Source organism: Etheostoma cragini, chromosome 10 (genome assembly GCF_013103735.1).
Source record: "Etheostoma cragini isolate CJK2018 chromosome 10, CSU_Ecrag_1.0, whole genome shotgun sequence".
Lineage (NCBI taxonomy): Eukaryota > Metazoa > Chordata > Actinopteri > Perciformes > Percidae > Etheostoma > Etheostoma cragini.
The window spans coordinates 12,687,003-12,713,342 of record NC_048416.1 but is presented as its reverse complement, the minus strand read 5'-3'; the positions used below and the strand labels follow the sequence as shown (position 1 = coordinate 12,713,342).

The following is a 26,340-nucleotide window of genomic DNA, read 5'->3' as shown; positions in this document are numbered from 1 at the left end:
CTGCAGCATGTTTTAGGGGGTAAAAATTTAGGCGAGAAAATCATATATTTTCCAGTGAATTTCAACAGGTTTTAAGTGGATGGCAAATGCAAGATGCCGAAATGGATGCCAACAAGATTCTGAATGGAATGTTTACTTTTTAAAAGTTGCCAAATGATTCCATTGACAAGACCAAAGTAATCTGTCTTTTGTTGCCCCTGTCCCAGCTTTTTTAAAATGTGTTGCAGGCATCAAATTCAAAATGAGTGATTTTTTGCAAAAAGCGTCTTTGTACTGCATTCTGTTTTTATTCAAGTTTTACACAATGTCCCAACTTCATTGGAATTTGTAGTTGTGGTGGACCCTTCTTCACGAGAACTTGTTAAATCCGCACAGGCAGCCTATTCTACAGCTTTTATTACTGATATTGTAAATCCTGTCTTCTTATATTTGTTCATTTGTAAAGCCCTGCCAACTTTAGTTGTAAATCAACGGCAGAAATTTAAATGAACATCTGTTTTTCTGAGGTTTATCACTGTGGTGTGTAACGTGTGAGTGATGTTTTATTTGTCTTTGTAAGGGTAAAAATATTTTTGGCTACAAAGAGTGGCGCTGCTGCCAATGGAATTGTGTACTGATTTGGAACTGGCTCCAAATTTACAAGAAGCAAGGATTTGTTAGGAATCTGCTTATCACATACTAGAAGCAAAGTCTGGACCTGCTCAGCTTTTAACAAGATCTGCGTTTACGCATATGCCATAGTGTATGCACAGTGTTTACAATATGCAACACAATAGAAAAGCATTTAAAAAGTGTAAAAGGTTAGGTCTGGTGTTATTTTTTTTGTTGTCAACAAATCTCATGAAAAGACCAAAACCGGCCATTAATTGAAGTGTTTTGGTCTGTTGACTGGGGAACAGAAACAATATGATGATATTTGCAAATTGTGACTGGCATTTTTCAGAATTTTGTTCTTTTATTAGCTAATAATTAAGATAAGAATATGCAGATTCATCATTAAATCAAAATATTTGTTAGGTGCAGCTCTGAATCAATGCATGAACATGATTACATGGGGAAAGTCCATCTTACGTAACTGTAGTCTGGATCAATACAAGTACTTTTCTAGGATAATTGCCTGACATACTACCCTAACCTTCTGCTCCCTGTGTGTTGCCGTTTTCAAACTCTGTTTGGGGAAACAACAAACTTTAAAATAGAAAGCTAGTTTTGAAGAAAATTTGGATCATGCAACAATGCAGTCGTTTAACCATGTATCCAGCCAATTTAAATAGCTCACACACTGTTTACACAGTTAACTGTGTAAACAGTTAAATTCATTTCGTATTTTATGTGGCTTTTTCTTTTGAGGGGTGCAAAAATTCCAACAACACAACATTACCCTAAATAACATATTTTTTGCTTTCAAATTAATATGAAAACCATAAAATATATATATTATTATATTATACTAAAATAAAAATGTTAACAAGGAGTCAATAAAAACTGGAATAAGTAAGTAGAACCAGAATCAATAAAATGTCTATGCCACTAAAGAGCAAGGACAGTTTGTGTTAGGAACAATTAGGAAGTTTAATTGAGTGACTGGCTGTGCACAGGGCTCCAGCCATGTGTGTATGACAGAGTGAATGGGAGTGCTATGGCACTGAGTGCGGGTGAGTGTGCAGCTACCATGTGCATAAGTGAAGAGGAGGGCTTCCAACAGAGTGTGTGTGGGTATTTGTTTGTGGGTGTGCATGTGTGGAGCAGCAGCAGCAGTGTGCAAGTGCTCGGAGGGGGGGTATGGATATTAATCACCAGGAGGAGCATGGTTCTGTGGTGCCGGGCGGAGATGGATGGGGTGTGAGTGCAGTGATGTCACCCTGACAAATGGACCGGCCATGTTGGCTGAGACTCGCACATCGCCTCTCATTTCAATTAGTTCCTCACACAACAACCCACCTAACCCACAATCTGCAGGTTACACTCGCACAAACACATACACTTTGGCCACAAACACACCACCTTTGGTGCCCCAACCCATAGCACAGCCCTCTAACAAGATGCACTGATCTGTAAGAATACTGTCTAATTAATCTATCTCAATTATGACACAATGACACTTTTGCATTGAATCCCAGCAGCCAGTCACTCATTACCATGCATATTTTCAGCCAAGCACACTGACTAGGTCTATGGCCAGCACACTAGCCAGTGGGGACTGGCAGACGGTCTGGGTGGAACTAAAAATTGGGCACTGCCCTGTGTGTTCCCACAATTTCAATTTGACGAAGTGCCGGAACAATAGCAATGAGAGCAGTTGTGTGGGCCAATGGTTATAGTATGCATTTACTTTGATGTGGAAAGAGGTATAAGATCTGTACCAGCCATCACAGTGAGCAGCAGTGCTGACAAACTGAGTTCAGGAATAGAAGGTCTCACCTCGGCACTAGCTGTTTATAGCCTTGTTCTTAAAAGCCTGACACTACTAACAAATGGAGCCAGGGCTGATTTTGAAGTGCCTGTCACCTATACAAGAAGCGTTAAGACCTGTTTTCAAAGGTCTGACGCAACTAACCGAAGGCAGTGAGCCTCGTTTCAAACTCCTTCCCGTCTTGAGTGAACTTTGACATCGGAGAACCTCACTATACTGTGGACCTTCCTCCAAGCTCTCCATGTTAAACTACCTCTCAATCTCCATTTTACTTCTCCCACACATTCTCTCTTCTTCTGCTTCCTCCCCCTTACGTCTCCATCTGATCTCTGCCTCTGTCTACTGGGATCCTCTTTCTTCTTCACTCTAGGAGGGTGGTGCAAGTGAATGACTTTGGTATTAGCTAGGGCAGACTGGGTCATGTGAGGCTGAACTGGGCTACGTGGTGCACAGTTGAGTGCTAAGTTGGGGATTTGATCAGAGACCCCAGGGGCCCCAGCTCCATTTCCAGCTTAACATCAGTGGTGGGTATCTCTTAATCTGCCCGTGAAAGCATCGGGAGGTTAATACCAACCCTATAGAGAGGGGTGAAAAGTGGGGGAGGAACTTCATCGTGCTCCAGATATAATTAGACTGCTATACATCTGCATTTATCACATTAAAGCTTCCTCAAAATCTGTAGCTGGAGAAAGACAAATAAGCATGTTTAGTAGCTCCAGATTTGCAGATGTTCTGTCAGGCTGGAGTGTGTCAATTAATCAGTCCTTCTGGGCACCTGGGTAGCTCACCTGGTGGACCAGGCACTCATATGTAGGACTCTCAGTCCTTGACACAACGGCACATGGTTAGACTCCAACCTGTGGCCATTTGCTGCTTGTTTTCCCCCTCTCACTCCCCCCTTTTCTGTGTACAGTTGTCGTGTCTATGAAAGACTAAAGTAGCTTATTTGTGAACTTTGCTTAAAGAAAGATACAGGCTTTAACTGGAGTGCCACTTTTAAAAAACAATCAAACTGAGTGATTTGGGAATATGAATCTTTGGTTATGTGGTTTGTTACCAATGCTGGACATATTTCAGATGTCGATATTGGCTGTTGGATGTCTTCCTGTCATACAGAAACTGAAACCACTCACACTATATGTGCAGAATTTATTACATGGGTGCTTCACTTGCTTGGCTTCACATATTCCTTTGTTGATGAACTATGCTTGGTCCCTCACCCCAGGAACAGTGGGAAATGAAAAATAAATGAAAAGCTTTTGAAACAGTGTGTATGATTATCATAACACTTCTACAATAGAGGGAGTGTGCCTGCCATGTATCACAAGGGGCATGCACTATACAAAAGACACTTTTACCCATGTCCTACAAAAGATGACAATATTTGCTTATATATATTTTCTTTCCTTTCAATTGGTACTGAAGTCCTGTTTCCAGTTAGGGTCTCCACATTCAAACATCCAAAGTCATTCCTTTTTTTATTTCACTTCGCTGTTCTTCCCTTTAATCTAGCAGTGCTAGAGAACTAGGTTCCAGCAACAACAAAAAGGTGAGATCTTGCTTTCTGTTTCATCTCGGCCTCCTGCGATCCCCAGGGACGACTCCCTGTGCTCGTCTGCACTGCTCGGCGATGGGAGATTGTGCCAGGGCTCTGCTTTCTTCCCTCTCCTCATCGGCTGAAAATCTGCCGGACAGTTCGGCAGCATGGCTCAGACCCCGCCGGAGCTACCGTCAGATAAACTGGCACCGTGGCTTTGTTCCACGTGCCCTATAGGCTGGTCAGATGCACTGTACACCTGAGTGCCCGGAGGCCAAAGCATAGAGCGAGAGTGGAGTGAAAGAGATGATGTGGAGACAGAACATCATCCAGTCTTGTTAATTTTGCTTCATGTGCCATCACAGACCACATTTTGTTTACTGCTTACGTTTTTATCTTCATTGATAAAATCGGTTTTGATGGACTGAATTAGGTTAAAGGTTCCCACCTTTGAGCTATATAATTATACCACAAATAAATCATGTGTGGTTCATTGGCAGCACTAATTCAGCAACCGTTGCACGGAGATGCGATTGGATAAGAGCCCGCTATGCTCACCATCGCCTAATATAACATTTGAGCCTCAAACTCTTGACATCCACAGTCAAACCCAACTCAAGTCTCCGAGTCTCAGATGAGTCTTCTCACTGTTTCCCTAACGAGGCTCAAGCGAGAAAGCCGACTGGTCCTCTCACAGCTGAGCACTAGGGCGGTTGCCACTGTCAGCTCCTGTTATGTCAGCCCTCTCTGGTTCACGTTTCAGAGAGCACAAACACACTCATCCCATAGGAGCTCATCCGCGCTCCCTCACCCCCGCCTCAATAAATTAATAAAGGAAGGAGCAGCTCTCGCAGGTAATTTGATTAAATACGACATCCTTGCCTTAAGGAGCGTGCTGACGAAGCAAAAATAAGACAGGACATTGTCGGAAGAAATTGTCACCGTACTCGTACATGACCCCTGCCCCAGCAGCTGTTCTCCTCCCTCTCTATCAGTTGAGCATCACAACATAGCCCATTTTTCAAGGACATCTCTGAGTGTTATAGATGAAAAATGCTATATGCTCCAGATTACTGGGCTTGTCAGTCCCCTAATTTGATGCTATCCCCACCATTTCTCTTCCCTTAATTATGTTTCTTTTGCTTTATTTCATAACAGACGTTTATGGGTTCACGTGTTTGAACAGAGGCTGTATGCTGCAGAAGCCTATGGGTTTATCTAGGGCACATGCTTCACACTTCTCAAAACAGACATAGTGTAAACAACAACATGAGTTCAGACATTTGTTATACACCAAGGACATGAATAAGTGTAGCAAATTTCTGCCAAATGTGCTGAGGGAATTGTATTAAAACTTAATTCAAACACTAAATTCTCATATTTTAGTTAACATGGTTACCCTGTAAGTGCAATGGTATTATCAAAGCAATTGAATCAATGTGATCATTTATTTCATTTAAATACAGTGTATGTTCCATTTCCCCCTGGTGAATACTTTATCTCATTCTGTGTTTATGTCATCCTCACTGTCTTCTCTTCTCCCCTCGGGCTTCAGAGGGCTGACTCGAGCTGGGAGTGATGTATCGAGCTACGATGTATGAATGGAATGACAAGCCATCTCAGTCAGAGGGGAAACCACTCATTATACAGATTGCTTTGTGGTGTTTCTGGGTAGTCAAGGCCAACGTCAACCCCTCCTCAGTGTGGCCGTGGCCTGAACGAGCATTGCCGCCCTCCCCCGCTCGCCAGCTCCGAGCTGACACACTTGAACTCTGTATCCTCCAGAGTTTGCCTAGAGGTTGCGAGGGAGGATTACTGACCGAACAACAATGCCAATAATGGGAGGGAAACAGACATGTTCTAATGGAAGGAAGGACTGTGAATCTTATTAGCAGGACATCTTGTTTCGGTCAATGCACCAGTAGCCCCCCTGGCTCTATGATAGCATCAGCAGCAAACAGCTAGCAGGTGCAGAGCAGAAATAAAGCCAATTGTCTTGATCAAATCACCCCCCATTCTGCCACCCCACATCTATTCCTTCACTTCAGTGTCCACTAACTGGCTCTGCTATGGATAATGCTCTATAATGTCTGGTAATGCTCTCTGTGGTGCTATCAAGACATATGCTGATGACAATACTTTCCTCTTGTCTTTGATAGGTTAACTAAGCTGCAATAGCTCCCCTGTTGGGGATACAGGTGGTTAACTGCTCCTCCTGTCTGTGAGTTGTGGTTCACTGTCAGCAACATCCCTTCCTATGGTGGAAAATCCAGCAACCCTGCTACCTGTAGTAGCTTGTGCAATGGTGGAAGGTTTGTTCCATACCAAGCTCCTGAGTTGAGCCTTATCTCGCCCAGCCTGAGAATCCACCTTTCTGTCCTCAGGATTGGCAGGGGGAACAGCCTTGAGTGGCAGGCTCCTGCTCTAATTAAACCAGCAGAAGCATTAGTCCCGCTTGTGAGCAGTGTGAGAGTTTTCATAATTACCTGTGAAATTCATTCATTATTTACCTTAACGAGGTGGCTCAGTGGCCAAACATACAGTGGATTTGGAGACTTAATTTGGGGAAAATCCACAATGATATTGAATACTTGAGATTTTTGCACTGGCCACCTGTAAAGCGTCTGGATGATGATGGATCAGGAATAATGAATATTTGCTCCTATCCACTTTGTAAGTGTCTGCTGCTGGTGTAGGCAAACACAGAAAAGCACTCTTATTGCAATGTCTATTAAGTTCAAATGAAATGTAAGTATGACCTTTCTAAGCTCCTTAATTCAGCTAAATTGGCTCCAGAGGAGGCTAATTTAGCCCTTTACAACATGGGGGGAAATGGGCATTAGAGCAGTGGTGCCACCAGCAAATGGCACTGGACCCTGACTTGTTTGCACAGACAAATGTGCTACCTTTCTATCTCATAAAGATGGGACTTTCACTGTTCTTAAAAGGCTTAAAGCCTTTTTTCCCCCTCCAAACTATTTATTCTCACCCAATTGCTGGTATTAGCATTATAATATTGACCACCGTGGTATTGTTAGTGCATTAAATGTGGGGTTTACATTAAAATGCAAATGCAGGAAGCGAAAGCAGGCAGTCAGCATTTTATAATCCTGCATGAAAAATTATACCTTAGGATGCCATACATTTAGATGCCAGAACTGGGATACCAAATCATAGCTGGCTCTACCTGGGGAGATAATTGATACACAATTCATTAATGATGGTGGCAAATGATCAAGTTAGACTGGTGTGATACAACTCTGCAAAATTATTGAGTCAGGAGATAATCTGTTGTGATGCAGCCCTTATACCACTTATGATAATTCATATCGTTCCATATTTTCACTCATACATAACAGCCGGATCCACGGATCACAGGCACAGCGTGACTCATCCCGCCTATGCCCTTTCATATTTCACGAAGAAAAATAACAAAGGTGAAACATCCTTATATATCGTCGTTGGGCAAAAACCTCTTAAATCGAGTAGTGGTGAGCTTGACGTTTCAAGAGAATATGAGTATTAGTCAGGGACAACAGTGACACGCAACTTACAATCTGAATTCAGTTTACATGGTCTGACACTTTTAACAGTTGAACTAATATGATCTGTGTCATTGGATTTCTGCCACTCAGGAATCCATATCCATTTTAATTCCTGTCAAGCATTGTTAACTTGTTTACTGCTATATTAAGCACCAGATATGCTGCCCCAGAGAGAGCGAGGTACATAGCCCTTGGCAATTTGCTTCCAATGAAAGCATTAGACTCACAGCAGTGGTACAGCAACAATGAATTGAATTACACGTGTTCTTGTAAGCTTGCAGACCCTGTATTTTTTGATTTCATAAAATATTTATGGAATACTGAGGTCTATTATTGTGGAAATATTACTCATATTGGTACATGCTGTACTGTGCATGTGAAATGGTGGCCATGTTTACATTAGGCTTTTTTTCCTTGTAGCTCATGCATTTGTATTGCCACTGCTGTGTGTGCAACACAGATTTAAGGACTGCTGAGTTGGGGAGAGCAAGATTAGAATATACAGTATCAAGTAAAAGCCTGAAATCTATGGGATTGTTGCAAGCGTAAACCAGTTCAAACAAAGCAGCATGCCTTGTGTTTCCAGCACAGAGTTCTCACATCACAAATCAGACAAAAGCCAGAGCAAAGCCACTTCCTCTGCCTCTACTGTTGGGAAATAGAAGAGCATTACCAAACTTGTAACTGTGCTCCAGTGACCCAGAAACACATATTTCTAATTGTTCTAGCTGGCCTCTGGGGCTTCCTTCACAAAGCTATGACCTCTTCACAATCAGACCACAGCGAACGGCCCACCAGGACCCAAAGGAGAGGACGATCTCTTGAGCAGGCAACTCCAAATGCCACCTCCACATCTGTCTACGCATCATGTTTTATGTGGCTGTGCTGCACAAGTGCTTGCACGCACGCGCACACACAGACACACACACACCCACACACAGACAAACACACACACAGCTTCAGACAGCTCAATTTGTTCGCCCTATCCCCTTGAAAGTGCACCGAAGACCAAACAAATGCGAGGTGGACTGAGTATGCTTTTTCAACCTTTCTCCTTCCAGGACAATCTAATAACATCAGACCGCGGTGATGCAGCAAGGTCGGCCCCGGTCCACGGTCACTCTCTGCTGGGTCCACGGCTGAGGAGGTGTGCTCCAAGGAGGGGAAGGTAGGGGGGGACAGCAGGCACATGGCCAGTTAGATGAGATCTGGTCCCTGATCCAAGAGCCCTTCTGATTACAGTATAATACATTTATAATTGAGAGCGATAAGGTCTGTGCCATTTCAAGTGTTGCGACTGTGCTGTTGATAATTAGTGACCCTGGAGAACCGCTGTTTTTTTTACAGTACAGCGAGAAGCGGCCGGTGCTTGTGATGAGATCCTTGCTGATGCAGACAGAATAAAAGCCGCCTAAAGAGCTGAGCAATGGAGAATTACGCACTTTTAAACTACGATCTTATCAGTGAGCAAGTATGATTTGAAAACGGAGGCACGTCTTTTACAATGCTGTTTGGGGCTTTGAAACAATTATCTCTATACTTGGAAAATATTATCCACTAGAGTCCTCTCTATCTGTTTTCTTGGGGACATGTCAGGGGCTAATTGTTAAGAATTGAGTTATTGAGCTGTATGCCCTTCTCCAGGCCCTGAAGGACTAATGCCAATACAAATAGCTTCCAAACACTATTGGAATTCCAGTGGAGTGCCCCTGACTTACCACAGCCATAATATTGTTCTAATAATTGAAGCTCACAGGCCATCAAATATCATGGCGGTTTGTTCAATTGATTCAGACAGGGTGAAGGAGTGAAAAAATATGCATTTGCAGTTTTTCCATTTCGTAATCTAAATAGCATTCGTCCACTCTGTTTTAATGGTGGTAAATTCTACGAGGTGAACATGTTTTGTAATTTGTCCTTTGAATAACTTTCATGTAATGTGGTATGCAGGGCTGGTAGTGCTTTGACAGGACGACAACCAAGTACACATGTAAACAGTATGCACATCTACATAAGCTGTATCATTTGGCCTCAAGTACAAAGTTGATATTCCACCCCCCCACCTACAAATGGTAATGCCTTGAAAATCGCTGCACCAAAACATTGTAATTGGATATATAACATTATCAGCTAATTTGAGAGGATTCACTTTAATAGTGTTCTGTTCAAATTGAATAGTTGACAAAGCAGAACTAGGGTGTCAACTGCCTGTTTGCCATGTTCTGCAGCCGTCGCTGCAGCACTGAAACGATGAGAGCTTTATCACAGCCCATCAGTAAAGGCACGGATTACTTTTTGTGGGAGACTGCTGACTTGGCAGGTTGAGTGAAGGCAAGTGGCAAGGCCGGATGATAATGAAAATAGTTGTGATAAAGACTAAATGGATGTGGGATCGGGGTAAAAAACATTCATGAAAAATATCATAGGAAAAGTGAGTGACGCGGATTGACTTGGTTTGATAACACGCAGACAATCTGCACTTTAATACACATCCCTGCCGACTCATTTTTGCACACGCTGCTCTTATCACCTGCGAACAGGACGGAAGCAGCAATGTGTCCTATCAAACAGTTGTCGTTCAGAAGTGTTTGAACATGTTTTAAAGCATTTCAAGTGCAAACTGAGTTTAATTAGAATGGCTGCTGATTAACACTGCCGCGGAAATAGACAAGTGTCCAAAGAATATCAACAGCGCCTCAGCCACAGTGTGTGCGCCTCTCGTCTGGATGGGCTTTAAACATCAACGTCTAAAGAATGGAACAAATGCTGTTGTATGAAAGAAACTGTCACTACAGTGAAAAGATTAGACTAATCAATAACATAAAAATTGTGGAGGGGATGTTTCAGTTTGTTTGTATTATATTATTTGAAAAGCATGGAACAATTTTTTTGCTAAAGCCAGTTCACATGAGTGATAAAGTGATAAAGAGGGATATGTGTGCCTGTAATACAAAGTGACCATGTTTTTAAACTAGCGTGTTGCATTTAGGAGAGACAGTTGTAATTGTATGTATGTACTGTATGTATGTACAGTATGTGTATATCTCTCTATCTATCTATATCTATACATACAGTATCTGTCTATCTATCTATCTATCTATCTATCTATCTATCTATCTATCTATCTATCTATCTATCTATCTATCTATCTATCTATCTATCTATATGTATATATCCAGATAATTTAAATAGCTGTGTATGGTTTAACTATCCCAGAATGTATTTGTGGAGTAGCAAGACGCTAATCCACACAATGTGAGACTACCGCGTAGACATCAAAATATTTTTGTGCTTGAAAATCGTGGTTTCTCACAGCAGCAGCTATAAGTGCTATAATTGGTGAGAGTAAATGTGCCAACTAGCTCTGCAGCCCTCCTCTATGCTCCCTCGGTACACAAAATACCCAAAGGGAAGCGCGAATAATAAAGACTTCAAATGACAAGCACGCAGCAGGGTTAATGATAAAGGTCAACTTGGCAGCATGCAGCCAGTGAGTGTAAAGGACAAGTGGCATGGGGTCACAAACTCACATGGTCTCCTGGCCAATATATGGGAACAGGATCCACAATATTCAGAACCGGGTGAAAGCTGCTACTCTGTGGCGAGCATTCCCTGAGCGGCTGCCATGTGACACACACTTTAATGATGCTTTTATTAGCCTGCTATGTCATATTAGCGATGACAAAAACTAATGCTGTTTCACATGGGAAAACACAGCATGCTCATATCTGTTAGACAACACAGGAACAGATGAGACCTCAGAATATTAGGGAGGGAATCATGGCACAATAGGTTGAGTAAATTTACAATCCTTTTGCTAAGGAGAGGCAGGATATTCAAGTGCAACCATTGAAAAATATCACAGAAAGAGACAGCAACGTTGCTACAGAGGCCTAGCATCGTTTTGACAGGCAGCTCCACAGAGAGAATGTCAGCCAACACCTGAAGCCACGCAACTCCAACAAGACATTCAGGATTTATCAACACATTCTGCAGCTTTTATTCATGAAAAAACTGGCATTCAGCAGAACCTGACACTCACATCAGTCCTGCATGATATTTACAAGAATCCCTTGAACTTCTTTTGCCTGGGAGGAACAAAGCCTATTCTTGTTCTATGGACTAATCTTAATTAAGCCCTGCTGTTGATTAGGTTGCGTTGTGCAGTTTTTGAAAATCAGTACAGAATGTACACTGTAACAAAAGCTAATTATTTTAAATTGCTATTAGCAATTTATTTTTTTTCTAAAATGTACTAGCTGGTTCGATATTGACCATTTGATTACCCGTCATCACAGTCTTCTATTATGACACCGTGATTTACAAAACTGCAAGTCATTTGCTGGGGAACCAACCCCTCGAAAAAACGTATTAAATCCACTGATAAACAAAAAATCCAATTAGGTGATAAAAGCTTAAAAAGTAGTAACATGTGTGCAGTATCAACTGCTAATTTTGAGGGGAATATTTCCATTTTCATTATAGAATGTCTCAATGTTTCAACTTGCCCTGCACACACTTCTACAAACACAGACACACATGCTCAGGCCATGTGCATACAGTACACCTTCTGTAGTGAACCCTTTACATGTTGTGATTGCAATTTAGTATGTTTCCCTTGATGTTCTTCCCAAGTTGTCTACATGCATGTCTGTAAATATGTAATTTTTAAAAAGCAAAGTGCCAGATTAGGTATGTGTATGATCATTTCTCAATACCAGGAGCTCGAATTCAGAACCTTTGAGGCCGTAGGCAGTTACTGATCTCAGGGAGCTACAGTATTATCTGGGTGATGTCACAAGTGGCACTGCAACTAGTAGACAAGGAGCAAGACTACATGAAAAAGCAGAATTAGGATGCTGTAAAAAAAATTACTATATATGTGTTTTGTCATTAGACACTTGGTTAAGACAACATAGAGATGCCTGTAATTTATTGTAATTTAGGTCAATAAATGCCAAACTGATGTTTTAAGATGCTCTATTTTGCATTGACTGCAATGCGTAGATAAGGACACGATAAAAAATAAATCATTTAAATTCACTTTTTAAGATATTTTTCTGACATTTTGCACACAAGATTCAAAACCTTTGAACTCAAAAATCTGAAAATTATTTTTGTTGAGAACAGTCTGGTGTCAATTTAAACAAACATGTTGGAGGTTTAAGAACAGTAGAATAATGGACCTTTATATAAGAATAATGGAAAGTTGCTACAAGGCAACAGCAGAGCACAGTTTCTGCTCTATTGGGGCTACAGTTTTGGCATGAATTGCAACGTTGTTAAGTTTAGCATAGGACTGGACTTATGTGCAAAGTTTGTTGAGTTTTCCTGCATGGCAACATGGATTTAATAGGAATAATAATAATAATACAGGCAAATACTATAGGTTCCCCGAATCATTGAAAGTCTTGACCGCTGTCCAGGGTGCTGAATCTGAGGCTGTCCAGGATGTCTACCAACATTCATTTTAATGGGAACCCCGCTGGCGAAGACTGATGCTTAATAACTTGCTTTGACTGATCGGCCACATTATTTGCTACACCTGCCACACTCATTATATATACCTTTCTGTTCCAGATCCTAGTCACCGAATCTTGGAGTTGCCAACGCCAAGCCTCATGCGCTCCAGGACGTTTTGCCTCGTTAAGAGAATTTTCTTTTAGTTATTTTAGTGTCTTTTGTCTGTGGCCACTTCACATAGTTTTGCCTGGCCATTCTGGCAGTGGATTTTCCTGTCTTTTGTTTGCTTGAGTAAATAAAATAAATATAAAGTTAGTTTGAAGTAAAAAATTATGCATATGCTGTGTTATCTGTAGTCGGGTCCAGCTTTGCAACATTGTACTGACTGTGTGTTTTATTGTTAAACTGACTGAACTCTCAATATGTAAACTGACTTCTAGAAACAAAAATAATCTGACTGTTGATGAGGTACAAGCTATATTTACATTGTAATTTGTAAAGTAGTTTTTTAAGTTAATTTTTACAGTGTCATTTTAAATTGATCTTGACGATTTATTGTTTCACTGTCCATAATGTAATTTATTGTGCTTGTGCTGTGTTAGTTTAACTCTTTCTGACTAGCCATGACTTCTTTTCTCCCCCTTGACCCACAGGATCAGCAGCCTCTCTGTGTTGTGGAACTTCCTGATTTACAATGAAAGCACTGGGCGGAAGGCAGGAGTCTGAAGAGCGTGAGGAGCTGAGTTTTGAATTGACAAGGTGAAAGTAGGAGGAAAAGAACGGGCAGGAGTACAAGGTCGGATTAGTGAGGACCCCAGGGGGCGTGGTGGGTAAAGAGTGCCACTTGAGGTGGTAGTGAAGGAGATTGCTAAACAAATGTAGGTGGACATTTTAATGGATTAAAGTGGGCAGCATAGCTGGGGAGGGAGAGCAAAATAACAGTGTGTGAGATGCACTTGTAAAGTGGGTGGAACTGCACCAATCAGAGGGATGAAGGTTGGGAGGGACAGTGTGTGAAAGAGGTCTGGTCACAATGCTTTTAATCACACCTCTTGAGTAGGAGTTTGGTATTATTAGCACAGGACAGAGGTGAGAATTATGTTTTTACACATTAGCCTGATTTCTAAAGCAGCCACTACTAACTTTGAAAAAAAGAAAACACACATTAGTAATTATTTTCAAAATCTTCAAAAAACCTTGGTGTCTTTTACCAAGAGTACTATCTTTCCCTAACCTTATTCAGTAGTTAAAGTTGCCTAAATAAAGCCATACCTGTCTCATTACAATGCCTATATATCTAGAAGCCAGATTCAGTGTTCCTATCTGCATTTCCATAAAAAAGAACATTTATCAGGCTCGTATAAAGATGCCTACAGACAGGCACAGAGTGAAGACAACCCCCCACACACATACACCCGAAATGACTGCAAAAGTTACATAATTCGAAGGCAATCAAGCAAAGGCAGTTCCTGAAAATTCCTTGTACACTGGCTTACAACAACAAAGCCCTTCCAGTGTGTTCTAATTCTCTCCATTTCCCCCATGTCCTCGTTCATGGGGTTTAAAAGTATGGGCATAGGAGATGGTTTGAAAATCAAGGCTTCTTAATACTGAAGGAGATGAAGTTGGACCAAGTTGGAATGCTGCCACAGCTTTGTTTACTACAGAATGTAAAGATGTTTTGCACCTGTTTCACACAGTAAGGACAGTTATTATATATTTTTTCATAGCGCAATAAAGTAGAAATGCCCTACCACATGTTTGACAGACCTCCTTGGGGTTATGACACATTCAAAACCCCACATAGCCCGATAAAATTAACTCTCATAGGAAAGAGAAGGTGCTAGCCTGACAAGTAATATAACTTGTCGTGGATATATTGCCACCTATTTGCTTACTATGGTCCTTCTGTGAATACTTTGATTCAAGTAAAAGCATTACACTGGATATCTGGCTCTGTATTCTGCCACATTAACCGCACATTTATCATCCGGCATCTTTGACAAAGCTCTAAGCAGTCATGATTCTCCCTAAATGCGCATTCATTCTCACCTCTGTCCTATGCTAATAATACCAAACTCCTACTCAAGAGGTGTGATTAAAAGCATTGTGACCAGACCTCTTTCACACACTGTCCCTCCCAACCTTCACCCCTCTGATTGGTGCAGTTCCACCCGCTTTACAAGTGCATCTCAAACACTGTTATTTTGCTCCCCCTCCCCAGCTGTGCTGCCCACTTTAATCCATTAATCCCTAAAATGTCCACCTACTTTTTTCTAGCAATCTCCTTCACTACCACCTCAAGTGGCACTCTTTACCCACCACGCCCCCCGGGGTCCTCACTAATGCAACCTTGTTCTCCTGCCCGTTCTTCTCCTCCTACTTTCATCTTGTCGATTCAAAACTCAGCTCCTCACGCTCTTTAGACTCCTGCCTCCCGCCCAGTGCTTTCATTGTAAATCAGGAAGTGCCACAACACAGAGAGGCTGCTGATCCTGTGGGTCAAGGGGGAGAAAAGAAGTCATGGAATGTATGCACAAAACACAGAAAAAAACAGAAAATAAAAGAGAATGACAAAAAAAACTCTATATGACGCACAACCAATAAAAACTGTATATTGCTGCATCTTCTGACATGAGAATGGCGCCCAGTAAACACTATATGTACACAACAATTGGAATTATAATTTACCATAATAGTTTCATCAGACAGAAAAAATGCCCACTTGCTGTGGAGCCTACAGTAATACCCCAAAATATATGCACATATCATGCCCACATCGATGGGACTTGCAGACAGTTGCATTGGCCATACTTATTTCACAGCCTAAACACCCACTTGCTTAGCTGTGGGGCTTACATTACATACTGTGTGTTCATTGGCCTGATGCATTAATTATCATGACCATCATACTCATCATCACCCTCCCAATAAATCAGTCATCAACACAACTGAGAATAGTAATAAAACAAAGCATGCTCTGTCCAAAACAATTCAAATCACAGTAACAATAGCTCACATTCACAAAACTGCCGCCCCCCCCAAAAAAAATAAAATAAGCAAACAAGTGAATTACGATGAACTTTACTGGGAAATAAAAGAAGGGCAGAAGAAATTGTATTTAATATTACACAAAATGCACATAATTTGATAGTGACAAATGAGTTGTCTGATCCATTTAAATAGATGCCACTGCCTTTTTGGGAGATCCCGAATCCTGATGCTGCAGGAAATTAAAGCCCTGCTCCCGTCTTTGTCAGCCCCTCTGCAGCAGTGCTTTGTGGTGGCAAGTGTGGAAAGGGCCTCCCACAGATGCGAGGACTGCTGACCTTAGCGCTTAGGCTTGGCCACTGCTATGATTAATGCCTCTACAAGACAAGAAGCAAGTACCTCTACCTGTCTGGCCAATATATATCTTCTTACACACATCATTCCTGTCTCAGGACGCACCTTATGATGGACAAATCTTAACCTTCAACCTTTGGCTTGCTGTACCCGGCTTTCTAATTCTCCCCCCTCCTACGTTTCACAATACTGCTGAAAAGCAATAAAACCTAAAAAATGAGGGAGTCATAGAATCACACTCTTTTTCTGTCTTCTCTGAATAACCGAACATGCCGCACTGAGTTCCTCTGAACTGTGTACATGCTGGCGTCTGTTCGATAAGGCTGTTACCTGTACGCATTTTGCCCTGAGGAAGAAAAAGCGGCTGTGTTTTTTGGTTGTGAAGTTAAAAATCCCTCAAGGACAAATGCACTAAGAAGAAAAGCAATGCTGCCATTAGGAGCCACATACTCCCTCCTAGAGCAGAGCATAACGCAGAACAAAGCATTTAAGCAATGAATCACCACAGATAGATCTTTCAGGAGCCATGAACAAGAAGGCCAATACAAGTTGGGAATAAACTAAAGTTATAAAAGTCTCAGAAATACAAATATTTACCATCAGGTATCCAATATATCTCGCTTGTGCCATCTCTTGACAGATTGATATTTGTTCAAATACTTTGTACAATGATATGTACTGTTTTCATTTAATTGATTTTTCAGTTCAGGAGTCAATATCTGAGTGGAGAAACAAAACACTAATTTGCAGTTCCTATTACCCAGACTCCAATGTTTTTTGATATGGCATTGTGTGCCCCTCAATGTACTTTAGATCGCAATGTGAATGATTTTGCCTTATTTATTGCTGCAATTTAATCTATTTTGAATTGAATCCACTTTTCAGATATGTTCAGAAATCTTAGTTCAGTATTTATGTAGTTCAGTATAACACAGTGGGTATGATAACACATAAATTAGCTACACATTCCACGGTCCTGATGTTATAATGCTAATGTGTTATGCAATGACACATTAAAGGTTGAGGGGACCTTCAATTTACATCCGTAAAAAACAAGGTCATTTTGCAATTGCTAGGCAATAAACCAGTCCAAACACGGCCAAGTATAGCGGGTCATACAAAAGCCCCTGTTGCTGTGAATATATTTAGGGATTTACTAGTGTGGCTATTAAGAGGGCATCTGGCTCTGAAAGCAAAGGCAAAGGCCAGCCAGGGATTCACACAAAACTATTTGTGCAAGTTTATAGCCTCTGCCACAAAAAAACAAAGGTGAAAGAATAGCTTAATCACTGCACTGGCAACACCTGCCACTGTTCATGCATTGCATTATATAGCCTGTTGGGTACTTTGAGTCACATTCAAATAAAATCAATTTAAGGACTACTTGAAAATGTGAAAAAATTGGCAGCTAGAGGCATACCTGGAATATGCAGCTCTTCCCCTGAATCATTATTAGGTCAGACTGTGCTGAGGAAATGCCATCTCTTGTTGCTGCACCGTGCCATGTCAGGGCAAGCGAGATAGCTGCTCACTACATATTAGTCTTTTGTCTTTGAGGAGCCACTCATATCTGTACTTGCAAAACCTTTGTTTTTGCCTGCAACTGAATAAGAATAATGTTTACTCATGTATAGGATGCAAGTTCACAAGAAGCACGACTTCCATCACAAACAGTAAAGGTCAAACATCCATCAGTAAAGAATCTCGACTACAAAACCTGACACAAGGTCGACATTTTCCTTTAGTGAACCGCCGTTCCATCTGTGCACTTCATATTGCCATCTTTGGGTGAAGTGTTCCATTTTTACATGAGAAGCTGCAGAGGACCCCTTGACCAGATGAAAGCAATTGTCGGGTTAGCTCTTTGATGTCTTTGTAATGCATATTTACTGTTTTGGTGGAAGTACTGCGATCATCAGAACATGTTTTCATCTCAGGGCACTGCTACAGCACAGCTTGTTTTGCATAGTAAAATTAATACTGTACCGTAGAAACTGATTTCTTAATGTCACATTTTTCTGAAATGTCAGGCTTATGAAATATAACGAGCTTTGTTCCTGTTTCCATTTGTTGTAAGATGAAAAAGAAGTTCTCATTCTCATTAAAAATCCATCAGAAATGTGAGTTCAAGTCACAACAGTGAGGGGGAATTTGTTGTTCATTCAGTGTAGAACATCTTAATACAACGCTGCTATGATTAGTCTGAGCAGGTGGTTAGACTTAAAGAAACAGTACCTCAAAATGTTTAGAAGGTATTTCATACATCACCTATTCGACATGGTTTTGCTTCTTAGCAATGGGAAATTGAAAAATGAATGAAGCATTGTGTCTGTCAGCAGTGGGGATGGGCTGACCATGTCAAAAGGTGGAATTGAGTCAGTATCCAAATAATTACCTGGATACTTGTTTCTCAGTGATCAAAGGTAAATATAAAGGAGCATCTAACAGACTACTTTAATTCTGCTGCCTCACTGTGTTCATGTGTTCTCTTTCTATCTTAGTAACTAGTGACTTGTCTGCAGATGTAGCCAATGAAATTGAATGAAACAAATGATCTACAGCTGTAAGCAACAATATCCAATATGCAAAACCTCATGTTATCTTACAATATTTAAAACTATAAAAAAACAGCTTGTTTTGTGGTCCCATTGCTGTCGGTGCTACGTTCAAAGACACTGCATTTCCAGTGACTGCTTCTTATACATGTCATTGCAGGTTTTGCCAGTTAGTTGCTTTTAATGTGAGCTAGAGGTTTTACTGTGGGAATTCCTCAGTTTGCATTATCAGTATTAATTAATACGGGGGCTGGGGAATTGCCTCCCCCCCCTCCCGGCCCCCTTAACCTATTGACCAAACCACCCCTAAATTGACAGAAATTATGTCATTCAAAACAGGAACAAGCTGAACCAATCTCTTGTCATGTCTGTCGGGGTTTGAAAATGTAATGCATGAAGGCAACTCTGTGCGCGTGAAAAAAAAACAATTAGTCTTGATTGGATACACTCCCTCAACAACCGACTAAATTCTTTCAATCAGGGAGGTCTCCAACATTTGAAACGGCACGCTCTCTAGATGTGGTGCAGATTGGGCTCTGAGCTAATCAAACCACAGTGCTGCAAACTGCATCTGAGAACTTACTTTATATGAGAATAATTACTATAAAGTTATTTTTTTCAACAAACAACTTAATCAAAAACAATGTAATGAGAAGAATACAACCTATAAATGCTTTAGCAGTGTTGCTGTATGTTAAAAAATCATCCTAAATGAAGATTCAAGGTCCTGCAGTGGAAGTGCTGTTTGATACAATGTCTACATTCTTTCTAAGGACTGAGTCCTACTCAGTGTCAGTTTTAATCAATACTTTACAAGAGTTTTAAGCTAGAAAGGAAACGTCTTCTTGGACTGTGAACAGCCGAGCACTGGGAAACAAAAGGCCCCATCCAAGCCCTGTCTTGCAGAGCCAGACGTTTGTTGCAGTGTGGCAAGAGCGGCTTAAGAGTTAATTTCCTGGCAGTGATTTGTAGGAGAGCAGCATCAACAAGCTGCTGCAGACTGGAGCATGAAAACCATTACTTCAATCCCTCACTCCCTGACATTAATAGAATGAATAAATGTTTTTGTTCCCTGCTTAATTTGGATGAATTCATCCAAATGAAAATAAAAGCAAGCAAATATCCATCTCAGCTCCTCTCCTGATAATAAAAGACAAAGAGAACTTACTCTGCCTTCGCTTTTTCTTCCACCTACTGTTTGTAAATTCCTCCGCTCGGCGCCAAGCTCATATATCAGATGATAACCGAAATGACTGAGACTGGGAACACTTACTGAGGGAGGCTCTTTATTTTAAGTCAATTCACTCTCGCCACACAGGAGGTTGTCATCCCAAATTTTATTCCGTAGTAACTCACAGAGCAATTCTTGTGATCCCAGACATCCAATATGACAAATGAGATGCACCCAGACAGATTATATCCTGCATATGTAAGACAAAAAAAAGTCATTTCCATGCTCATTTTATGAAAGCGGTGCAATGAAATCATGGAAGCAGGAGCATTTTGCCTCAAAGAGGAACAACAACATAGACCACACTTATACTCAGTCACTTCATTTGCTTTGTCCAATTCATCCAAGATGCATTCAAGAGGGACTGGTTTGAGTTGCTAACGAGCAGACGTTATTCTTTTACTGGTATTTTTGGCAGTTACTCAACAGATTCAGGTGCATTACATCTCCTTCTGAACTGTAGGAGGGCCGACCCCGATGCGCCTGTAATCCGGGATAAACACGGCGGATTGCAATCTGATTTATGATCTGGCCAACCGAGAGGCATACATGTATAAAAACACTTCTATCAAATTATTGACTTTGGATAAAAGATACTTGAAATGACAAGTATAAATGAGGCTAATAGTTTTAAACCTCAAAAAGGAAGAATCCAGATGACATCCTATACTATGACTAATTAACCAACACCGCAGAATACAGTGTCTGAGTCAGGAGGGAATGAGCACGCTGCACTGTTCAGCTCTCAATGTAACTCAGCAGTAATTCTTCAGCCAGTGAAAAACAGCTATACAAACTTGTGTGATAGACAATCTTTTTTTCTAAAATATTGTTGACACACAGCCACGCACACTCACATACTGGGTTTAGGTTATTTTTGATTGGATCTAAAACTATTCTTTTGAAGGCCTGAATAACTTGGCTGGACTGAGTCGACAGTCCATAGCTGTGACGTCCCACTATAAAATGGATGTGATCATAGAGATAATGGATGATAGACATCAGAGGTCACAAATAAACCCTGTGGAAGGTGAAAACTCTCCACAAGTGCATACTGTACTTGACCATTCTCCTTTTTAAAGAGAGAAAAAAACCTCACCTTGAGTTTTGGCAAGAGTAGCAGCCTTTGTTAATTTTTAATGCATTTGGAAAAGTAATTTCCAAATGCCCCCCAATGGACTTGGAAATTGACATGCTCTGGAGAGCTAGTGAGTAATTATATTTGTAAAGAGCAGTGATACAAGATACTCCCCTCTGACTGGGACTCATTACACATCATTAGAGAGGCGCGGCAACTAGGCACATGCACGCGCACCACGTTCGTAGAGCACAAACACCCCTCCACATGCACAATGTCCCTTTCTCTCTCACGCACGCACATATTCAGATCAATGAGCAGAAATCCCAACACTGTTTCTCTTTGGCAAACAAACTCTGCTCTTCAGGTCCCCTGCCCTGAGTAGAGTGTGACAAGTCCGGACAGTGAAAAACTCTATTCTCCATATCTCATGTGGTGACAATCATACGTGGACCAATAAGTAACTGCAGATTAAATCTAAATGAATTCTCATTCATCAGAATACTGAAAGGTTCAGATATGAAAGTTTCCAAATGAAGCCTCGGGAGAATTGTGGTCTACCCTTAGAAGCAATAATTACAATTTCAGCGGCGCAGGGCTAAAAGCTGCTGGGGGATGATAGAACGGCCCTGGAAACTTAGTGGACTCCTCTTTATTTGCAAGTGGAGTGGCAGCCACTCGAAACATTTGTGTTTCACTGTGGAATCTAAAGCCACCATGCACAAATTATAAAACCACGCTGAAATATAGACTACATCCACTGCGGCCTGTCTTTTGGAAAAACACCAAACAAATGCTAAATCTATATTTCATAACCCACTGAGCACCATCTTTCAATAACTTTGAATCCATTTGAGTAAATTGTTGAAAAGCCCTGCAAAGCTGGAAATAGTGCTGCTACAAAAGTGGAAGAACGGAAATGTAATTAATGCAATAGATAAATAAAACATTCATCACTGACATTTACCAACATTTTAGTGCTGTCCAATTCGTTGAAATTTGCCATGGAAAATGTTAATCAATGCTTTAAGTGCTGATTTGTTAGTTAGGAATGTTATTTACCGAATATGTTGGGCCTATCGCTGCTGTGAAAACAGTTAGTTTTTAGATTGTTGTGTGTATTTCAAAAGGTGTTTACTACATTATTAATGCCATATTCAGATTGCCCAGGGAAGAAGGGAGAGCTATATTAGTGTCAGAAAGCGTAGTTTGTTGCCTTGTCTGCTTTCGCTTTAAACTCATTATCTTGTCTAATTCTCTCTGCCTCCATTATTCCCTCATCACTTTAAGCAGCCTAATTAAATGAGCTTTTATTTTTTCCATTAATACTTGTATATTTATTTATTCTGCATTTCTGCATGTACCTGCGTCAACCAACGTGGTATCTAAATTACAGTTTTATTTCTTCTTAAACTATTTAATTGAAGGGCGTCCTGCTGGACAGTACTTGGGTTGAAGCCACAGAGGAAGTAAAAAGTGAAGTATTTTTGGTCATCTACAGTAGCTGTCGTATGACAGGATTTTACAGTGCAAGTGTAGAGCTTTCAAATCTGTGTGCAGTGGCTAAAGTACAGCGTGCAATACAAACAGCTAATCTACTCCACTTAATGCTGTCTAGACAAGATTAATGCTCAAACTGTATTCGACAAAACTGCAAAAAAATAAATACATGTAATTGTAATTTCTCGTGTTTTGAGTATTGCAATTCAAACTTTATGATTGAACATCTTCAGACAGCTTAGTGTTAATTAGTGCATCATGGTTTGATTTCTCTCTGGCCTTGGTTTTATTTGGTTTATGGGTTTGTCAGTAATAACAGTTTAAAGCCGTACCATGGGGAGATTATCAGACCATGCTACAGCGATGGACATTATCGCTCAACTCCATGCATCACTTCTTCTCTGCTCATTTCTCAGATTGGCTGCTAGGGAGCTCACCAAGAGAGCTGCTTTACAAACTGTGCATGTGTGTATGTCTGTGCATGTGTGTGTGTGTGTGTGTGTGTGTTTGTGTGTGTGGTATATTTGCTTGTGTCTCACTGTGTTTGTCTGTGTGAATATTAGCTGTGCACACACGCTTAGAGTAGTTGTATGTGGTGTTTAACGGTGTGTGTGTGTGCATGCATGTTGAATGACATTTAGCAAAATGTGGCACCGAGTGAAGAAACATCTGTCTAATAATTGAAGTGCAATGAAAGAAATATGATCAAGAATCTGTATTAGGTCTACGTGCTCAGCCTTAAACCAGCGGCAGCAGCACCAAGCAGCATGCACTGCCAGTGCTCCTACTACCTTACCACCCCAAAGGCTAATTACAACGCTCAAAATGACACACCACACAAATGACAGAGGAAAGCGTAGCACATCTAAGACGAGCAGTGATGGAAAAATCGATAGGCCGTAGTGCTCTCTTCTCCATAAAAAGAATAGAGTCTCAGGATGAATGTAGTTGTGTGTGTGTAATTCAACCACATCAGTCATCTCAATGTCCTGGAGGATAAGGCACCACCACTCATTCACTGTCCCGCTTGTGACATTAAAGCAACACTAAAGAACCTTTTGTACCTTAAAATAATGTTTCCAAAATCATTTCAGTGGTTCTACAACTCGTAAAGGGGTGAACAGCACTTCAGCCTTTGCTTTGTGGCTCTCTACCGGTTATAAAAGTACTATGCAAGTTTGCCAAATCGGGTAGCAGATGTGTAGTTCCTATAAGGCAAAATGGAACAATCCCGCTTCCAACCTGTAGGGGCACCAAAGCGAGAAAAGTTACAAAGTGTTGCTTTAAGCTCTCTGAGAAGCAAGGTGAGGCAGACTGCTCACCGTGGGTCCAAGTTAGGCCAACGGTACAAAAACAAACAAATGACTGTGAGAACTACACACAAGGCTCCTTTCACTTTTTAAAATCTCATCTGATTAATCAAATGTGTATAAGAATTGTCAAAAATGACATTTTAATGTCACATTATGTCCATGAGATGGCAAAAGTACAACAAGATATCCTGTTCATAACTTCTTGTGTATGTATATTGTGTGTATATTACAACAATAACATGTCTTTTAGAAGATCTCTACATACCTAAACATTACAAAATATACTAATGTTAAACTAATATCCTGATATTTAAAATAAAGGCCGTAATAGACCTCTCTGTCTGCAACACTAAACAATTAGCCCCCTAGCAAGCAAGCTAGCTTGCTAGCCAGCCGGCCAGCCTCTAGATTAGTTAACTGTACTTAAAGCTCTTGTCACACCACAGGAAAGAACATTGCTATTGCCAGATCAGTGACATTTTTTGTTGTTTATTTAACCAGTTTATGATGAAGGCATGTTGGATGAGTGAAATTAGCAAGCTAACATTGGCTAACGAGCCAGCAGCCGGCCATTCGGTTGCTCCACTCCTACTGCAGGGAGACTACTTTTACTTCTCGTCGCCACTAGTCCGTGGCACTGAGCTTCCTGTGTCAGGGGCTTTAGGATAAGGGCGGTCATATTTTATATTTTTAATGTGTTTGCCTTTTGATTCCTTAAAAGGAGAGATTTGCTCAATTTCAGGTTTATACTTGTGTTTTGGGTTATTCCCAGAACATTTTTAAAATGGACGTTTCAGACGGGGTCAATACAGCCATGTATTGCCCCCGTCTGAAACGCTCCATTTTAGCGCCTGTCTCTTTAAACCAGTAAATTCAAGTTTGCTCCGATTGGCCTGTGTTTCCAGATATCTGCGTCTGTGCTCTCTGCATCTTTGCACCATCATTGCAGCCGGGGAATGACTTTCGCAGCGCTGTAGCGCAATTTTCTTACCTTAGTATAGTTAGAACATCACAACTGCTAATTTAAAGGCACTGTTTCTCAATAAGGGCTGTGAGCGTTTCTGTTTGGATTGAGTGTTTTGATACTTTAACAGTTTTTATACAACACCTCCAGATGGTTTATAATTAAAAAGAAGACATGGAAATCTCACTTTTTACAAAATTGGACCTATAAAACAAACCAATGTCTAGTTATGACACCTTGTCACAGATTGTATATTTCATACATTGTGTATGCCCAAAAAGGTAAAACTATTCAATGTTTTAAAAAAAGAAACAAAATAAAAGATTGGGAAAATTTAACATAGCCAACATTTTCCCTTCTTCTTTCCTGTCTTGTTAATCATACTGTGACTTTTCAGATTCATTAAGTGACCTCTTATAGGGCCCCTACACATCCATGTTGGGAGACACTGATGCAGCTAAATAAATACTCACTAGCACACCAGTGAATACAAAAGCGATACTATGAACTTTAAAAGGAAGAAAAAGCACATTCATTTTCTTCCCAATAAAATATTTATAAGTAATAAAACACACACACAATTCCCTTCACTCAAGGTTTTGCTGCAAGAGTCTCACTTGGTCTCATATAACCAGTAGCGTACAGTGGCTCATGCTAGCTAATGTTAGCATTCTTTAGATAGATATTGCTTTGTAGACAGTACAGTCAGGTCGCTACAACTTCTCTGCTGGAGTTACATTGCATTGTACTGCTGTTTAGAAATACTCGAACTAATGTGCAGCTGAAGTGTCCCCAACAAATGCAAAATGTACCTCTTTTTCAGTAACATTTGCCAAAAACTATAGTGCCCAGCTGTGTTAGTAAATTACTTACTTGAACTTGGAAATTAAAATGGAATTATATTTGTGACTTGTGAAGATTTAATGATTTAGATCTTCGCTTAGAACCAATACACTGGCAGCTGTGAGCAAAATACAGTATGAAGAAGTCTGACAGTACCTCAGAGCTATCAATTGATGGTTTTGAGATTTGTTATGGGATTTGTTGACCAAAGGCACTACAGAATAACACTTTATTACTCCTTTGTGTTAACATTATCCAGCAATAGTCCAACTCGGAGGCAATACTCTTTACAAATGCCACAAAACCGTGAACATTTTATGTTACATTCAATATTTGTAGTCAGTAAACACAAAAAATGTGTGAGGAGGAAAATCAGCTGTGTCAGAGAGATGGATGGAAAAGGTACAAAGCTTGGGTAGTGTGCTAACAATCTCCATTTTGTGTTGCTGCAGCTGTTTCCATGGAGCTCTCTCTCTCTCTCGTTTGCTCTCTCTCTGCCTCTCCACTCTCTCTCTCTCTCTCTTTCTCTCTCTCTCACACACACACACACACA

The 26,340-nt window shown here is 40.7% G+C and overlaps 1 protein-coding gene and 1 long non-coding RNA gene across 3 annotated transcripts in view; one reads left to right on the top strand and one right to left on the bottom strand.

The window, feature by feature from the left end:
- Positions 1-26,340, bottom strand: part of nlgn3a (neuroligin 3a) — a 124,370-nt gene that overhangs the window by 54,448 nt on the left and 43,582 nt on the right. The window lies entirely within an intron of this gene.
- On the top strand, positions 184-14,312 carry LOC117951168. Its single transcript, XR_004658081.1, has 3 exons — positions 184-264; positions 8,964-8,966; positions 14,301-14,312. It is a non-coding gene; the product is annotated as an uncharacterized LOC117951168 (long non-coding RNA).